This window comes from Sus scrofa, chromosome 5 (assembly GCF_000003025.6).
Source record: "Sus scrofa isolate TJ Tabasco breed Duroc chromosome 5, Sscrofa11.1, whole genome shotgun sequence".
Taxonomy (NCBI): domain Eukaryota; kingdom Metazoa; phylum Chordata; class Mammalia; order Artiodactyla; family Suidae; genus Sus; species Sus scrofa.
The window spans coordinates 25,342,788-25,349,250 of NC_010447.5; the positions used below are offsets into that span (position 1 = coordinate 25,342,788).

At 36.9% G+C, this 6,463-nt stretch overlaps 1 long non-coding RNA gene across 1 annotated transcript in view; it reads right to left on the minus strand.

Annotated features, from left to right (window-relative positions):
• LOC110260691 overlaps positions 1 to 6,234 on the minus strand; it is a 147,391-nt gene extending 141,157 nt beyond the window's left edge. The window contains exon 1 of the long non-coding RNA XR_002343997.1: positions 5,664 to 6,234. This is a non-coding gene — a long non-coding RNA (uncharacterized LOC110260691). The remainder of the gene's footprint in view (positions 1 to 5,663) is intronic.

Genomic DNA, 6,463 nt, shown 5'->3' on the forward strand with positions numbered 1-6,463 from the left:
CTCGGTGGGTTGGGGATCCAGCATTGCCGTTAGCTGCCATAGGTTGCTGACACAGCTCAGATCTGGCGTTGCTATGACTGTCGTGTAGGACAGTGGCCAAAGCTCTGATTTGACCCCTAGCTCAGGAACCCCCAGTGTGGCCCTGAAAAGACCAAAAAAAACCCAAAAATACAAAACAAAACAAAAAAACAAAACACTTATTTCATTTCCTAGTAAAATATACATTTATTGTGGAAATATTTATGCCAGAAGCTGAATATGATTTTTTCCTCACAAATAAAATAAAATCTTTTTTTAACTTTAAGCAAATTTTTATTAAAGAAAAGTTTCCACATAATTGAGTATTTCTCCATATGGTACAAAAGTATTTTATTCCCCAGAGGAATATTGTTTTTTAACTTACCTGATGATGGCAAGTACTAAAATCTTTATTTTAACAAAAGTGTAGGAAAATGCTTCAGGGATGTAGTTAGAAAGCAGTAACTTGGGACATGGCTCTTGCACTCAGTTATTGGGAATGTACAAATGTCTTTGCAGTCAAAAACACAAAATAAATTATCAGTAGGCACAGACAGCAACAGTATTAAACCATTGTATGTTTTTCACTGAAGCCAGTAGCTGATGGTTACAGTTATCTCCTTACATAATAAGCTGGCTTTTCTCTAGTCATTTCCTACAACTGACTTCTCTGAAGTTATTGGTGAAGAACACTGCCTTGAGCTTCCTATCACAGTTCATTAGTAACTATAAAGAACTACGCTAGGAACTATAGCATACCACGTCCCATAACAACTCCCATAGCATCCATTCTACTCATTACAGGGTCCTTTTCTTTAGAATTTTCTGTGACTGCATCTTCTGCTGTAGTTAACAAAGAGGCCACTCCAACATCATGCAGCAAAGCAGTTTTTACAACTTTAGTTATAGCCATGATTCCTTTTTCACCATATTCACATAGTCTGTAAGAATAATGCCACAACCACCTGAGGAACTCTGCACAATTTTCTCAACTGTCAATGATCCTTCAGCAGCTAATTCTTAGCAAGAGTCATTGCATGGTTTTTGAGTGTTCTTTTAATAATTTCCATATAAATTTTTATCTTCATTAGCTGTTATAAAGTTCTTTCATGCCTTTAGAATAGGTACATTTGAACATAGTTTTCTATTGAGTAGTTGCAAATTAACTACTCCTGGGGCCTACAAATAAAACAAAGAAGTTATATTTTAAGTATTTTCCCTGACTTATCAAGTACTCATTTTTTAAATCTACTGTGTTTTCTGAGCATTTCATTGAAACTGACTTAATTTTAAAAATAAAGCAAAGAGCCTTCTGAACATTCAAAATTTAATGCATAAACTAATTCAAATAAAATTCATTAGATTCACTAATCAAAGAGTTCCTCTGTCCTTAACCCAGACTAATGCTTTTCAATGTATGAGCAATATCTTTATACAACAATCCTAAGAGGGAACTCATTCTACAAGGCCATCATCACTTTTAACCCCAAATCAGAGAAAGACACCACCAAAAAAATGAAAATTATAGGGCAATAACACCAACGAATTTAAATACAAAGTCCTCAAAGAAATATTAGGAAACTAAATTTAATAATACTTTAAAAGGATCATACACCATGACAAGCTGGGATTTACCCCAGCGGCTCAAGAATGAGTATTTTCAAATCAGTCAATGTGATACATCCTGTTAGGCAATTGAAGAATAAAAACCTTATGATTATCTCAATATATGCAGAAAAAGCTTTTGGCAAAACTTAGCATCCACTAATGATAGAAACTCTCAATAATGTGGCTATGGAGGGAACACACCTCAAAAAAATAAAGGTCAGATATGACAAGACCATAGCTAGCATCACACACAATGATAAAAAGCTGAAAGCTTTTCTTGTAAGATGAGAAATAAGGCAAGAACACCCACTATACCACTTTTATTCAACATAGTATCAGGCATCCTAATTATAGCAATGAAACCAAAAAAAAAAAAAGATAGAGAGATAAAAGGCATCCAAATTGAAAAGAAGTAAAAAAATCACTTTTTGCCCATGTCAAATACAAAAAAATCTAAAGATGCTGCCAAAAACCTAGTATAACTAAGATATAAATTCATTAAAGTTGTGGTATATACAAATTAATATACAGAAACCAATTGAATTTCTATACACTAATAACAAACTATCAGAAAGAGAAATTAACAATCTCATAATTGCAGCATAAAGAATAAACCCAACTAAGAAGATAACAAACCTAAGCTTAGAAAACCGTAAGACATTTTTTTTCATTTTTTTTATTACTCAAATGAATTTATCACATTTGTAGTTGTATAATGATCGTAACAATCTGATTTCACAGGATTTCCATCTCACAGCCCAACCATAAGACATTTTTGAAATAAATTAAGCAAATGGAAAGAGGCACACTGTTCATGGAAAGGAAGAACTAATATTGTCAAAATGATCATACTATGCCAGGTAATCTACAGATTCAATGCAATTCCTATCAAGATACAAAAGCATTTTTTTCACAGAACTAGAACGAGTAACTCTAAAATTTGTATAGAAACACTAAATACCTTCAACAACCAAAATGCTTCTGAGAAAGAAAAACAAAGCTGGAGATACCATGTTCCTTGATTTCAACCTATATTATGAAGCTACCATAATCAAAACAGTATAATATTGGCACACAGACACATAGATCAATGGAAAAGGAAAAAGAGCCCAGAAATAAATTCATATTTATATGGTCAATTAATCTATGACATATGAGACAAGGCTATATACCATGGGGAAAAGACAGCCTCTTTAATAAGTCAAGTTGGGAAAAGTGGAAATATGGAAAAAAAAAAAACTGGACTATTTTCTCACAGCATATACAAAATAAACTCAAAATGGACTAAAGAGTTAAATATCAGACCTGGGACCATAAAAGTTCTAGAAGAAATCATAGGCAGTAAACCCTTTGCAATTAGTCTTCAAAACATTTTTTTTTATATGTCTCCTCAGGCAAATTAGACAAAAGCAAAAATAAACAAATGAGAATACATAAATATAAAATAAAAAGCTTTTGGACAGCAAAAGACTATCACAAAATGAAAAGGCCATCTACTGAATGAGACAAGATATTTGAAAACGATATATCGGATACAGAGTAAAATAGACAAAATATACAAAGAATTCATTAAATTCAACATCGAAAAACCCAAATAATCCAATTAAAAAATAGGCAGAGGACAATTTTTCAAAGACATACAGATGGCCAACAGGAATGTGAAAAGTACTATTGGCGGGAATATAAATTAGTGCAGCCACTATGGAAACCAGTGTAGACATTGCTCAAAAAAATCAAAATAGAACTGGCATATGATCTGACAATTCCACTCCTGAGTATTTATCTGAAGAAAACATTAATTCAAAAGTTCCTGTTGTGGCTCAGCAGTTAACAAATCTGACTAGCATCCAAGAGGATGCAGGTTTGATCCCTGGCCTTGCTCAGTGGGTTAAGGATCCAGCATTGCCATGAGCTGTGGTGCAGTTCCCAGATGCAGCTCAGATCCCACACTGCTGTGTCTGTAGATAGCCTGCAGCTGTAGCTCCGATTTGACCCCTAACCTGGGCACTTCATATGCCATGAGTGCAGTCCTAAAAAGCAAAAATGAATAAATAAATAAAAAGATATGGTATATACACAATGGAATATTAGCCATAAAAAATGAAATTTTGACAAATGTGACAAGAAGGATGGAGCTAGTTAGTATTATACTAAGTGAAATGAGTCAGAGAGAGACAAATTCCATATTTCATTTTTATGTGGAATCTGGAAAAGAAAAGAAAGGAATACACAAAACAGAAATAAGCTCATAGATATTCACAGAACTGGTGGTTACCAGTTCTGAAGGTTTGGTAGGTAAAGGGATGAGTAAAATAGGTGAGGGGGATTAAGAGGTACAAGCTTCCCTTTACAGGGATGAAAGTCACAGCATGGGGAAGATAGTTAATAACATTGTAATATAGCTGTATGGTGATAAATGACAACTAAAGTTATTATAGTGATAATTTTGAAATTTGTAGAAATATCAAATATGTGGTACACTTAAAACTAACATGTGTTGCAGATCAATTATATTTTAATTAAAAATTAGTTTTATCTACCTTATGTAATAGTAAAATCTACTTTCCTAATGAATTACTGTGTGTGAATGTTTTGTATTTTTCCAGTACCTATTGATAATGATATTAAAGTTTGTTTCTCAAAGCCCAGTGTTAATATTTTACATAGATATATGTATTTAAGTGTGTGTTTGTAAATTACATGTATATTTATATTTAATTACATAATAGTACTCTTTCCATAATTTTAATTTTTGTTTTTATTCCCAATCAAATTTAAGCAAACAGAAAGACAGGAATTTGTGATTCTCTTTTTCGCTGTTGTTTAATTGCTGTCTCCTCTGTGCTTAGTTCTATCCCTTGCACTTAAACTTTCAGTCTGAGTATTTTTACAATGTATAAATATTACCCACTAAAGATCATCTTATACCTGCCAATGTTGGTGAGCAAATTAAAAAAAAAAAATTCATGCCTGAGAAATTCACATTGCTCATTTATACCCCTCTACTCTATTAAATTGATTTTTGCTGTGAGATGTAGGCTAAAATCCACGCACTCCCCTTTATTAAACTGTGGGCCAAGAGAACCCTCAGCTTTTGCAGCAAATGAGCCAGCAACAGGAGCAGTTCATATAAATGCTGAAATGAGCACACTGGGGAGCTGGTGGATATCTCTGATGTGGAGCATGAGGTGGGTCTTTAGAAGAGGAGGCCCAGAATATCAACTACATTCACCTGACAATGCAGGAGAAAGACGCTACAGAAAGATGGAAGCCCTGGGCTTCCAGAACTATTTTGATTGCGAAAAAAAAGCAGAGAACTTGGCTGTAATTTCCTCCTAAACAGAACTTTGGTTAGAATAATATTGGAGGGCAGGCCATCCACAACCCCACTTCGCAAACATTTATTTAATTAATTAACTTATTTACATATATATATATGTTTTACTTTATTTTTATGTACTCATTTAAGAATTAGAAAAAAATCAAAAACCTTGAAACAAAACACCCCAATTCCCACTCTCCTAAAGCAGTCCCACCACCACAGGACTGAAGGTGACAAGTGGGTCCCTCATGGCCTTAGTCCCAGCTTCCTGCAGCCAGATGGAGAGTTGGGTGCTTGGTTCTCCCTCACCTCAAATAATTCCCGACACTTCCCCACCTAGAAGGTAGAGCCCCTGACCTGTTGAAGTTACCCTAATCTTTTTGTCTGGAGTGTCCACTTGGATGCCTAAGGGCCCCTCCAGTCTGTATTTCTTTGCTGGGGAGGGAGATGTCTCGTTTGTCCCTCGTGGGTAAGGGATAAGATCAGAGACGCCCTGGAAGTTAAGGACATCTCCTACTCCAGGTTAGAACAGTGTCCCTGATAAATGTTTTTAAGTGAATAAAAGTTTTACAAGCCAACAAACAAAAATAAATTAAAAAGTGAAGAAGCCAGTAACCTCATGGCAGGCTGTTGATAGATAAGCTGAGTCGGAAAGAGCCCAATACCCTGCCGCAGAGCGGAAAAGTTCAAGGAACAGGTGGTAGTTTTCTCTTACCTTTCAGCTGCTAACAGGATATAAATAACTGGCCCTGAGGACATGCAATAGAGCCTCTCGGAGTTGCTGCAGCCTTGGACCTCCGCCGACTAGGTATCGCTACCCCAGAATTCCCCGCTAAAAGCCCACCTTCCTGCCCAGACCACTTCCGGCTCCTGATAGGCTTGAGATTTGCATGCCGCGCACGCGGAGTTTGTTCCTGCGGCGAGTTGGGATGCTGCCTCCCAGCCCCGATGCTGGTCTGCGAGTGACAGCCCTTCTCTCACACCTGCCTGTGCCTCTGGGGCTGCGAGCTACTGCACCGTGAGTCTGAAAGTTGGATCGTTGGGGGGAGAAGTGGAAGCAGTCGATTGGTGTTTGCAAGATAGGAAGGGATTCCCGGCACCAGCGGCACTGGAATCAGGTGCTTTCTCTTCCCAGGACTTGGCTCCTGATTCTATAGTAACGGATCTGTCCTGTGGGCTTCTTTTGGGAAGGTGGGCAGGGTGCAGCAACTTGGACGTGGTTATGCCATTCCCTGAAGCCATTTTATCTGTAGCTCAGCACATCCCAACTTCTCCTTTTCCTACCGCATCAGGACCTGCCCTTATGTCTCCACAAAATCCCAGTCACACAGTATACCCTGTGGGCTCCAGCTGTGCCCTATTTTCCCTCCTGGGAAGCTCCACACTCCACCCACCCCGCCCCCCAGACATGCTCTGACTGGTAGCCCAAAAGATTAATTCAAACTAGAGAAAATACTTTCTTATGTCTGGAAATAAATGAGTTGGAATTGTTAGATTTTCATAGATTGAAAATTC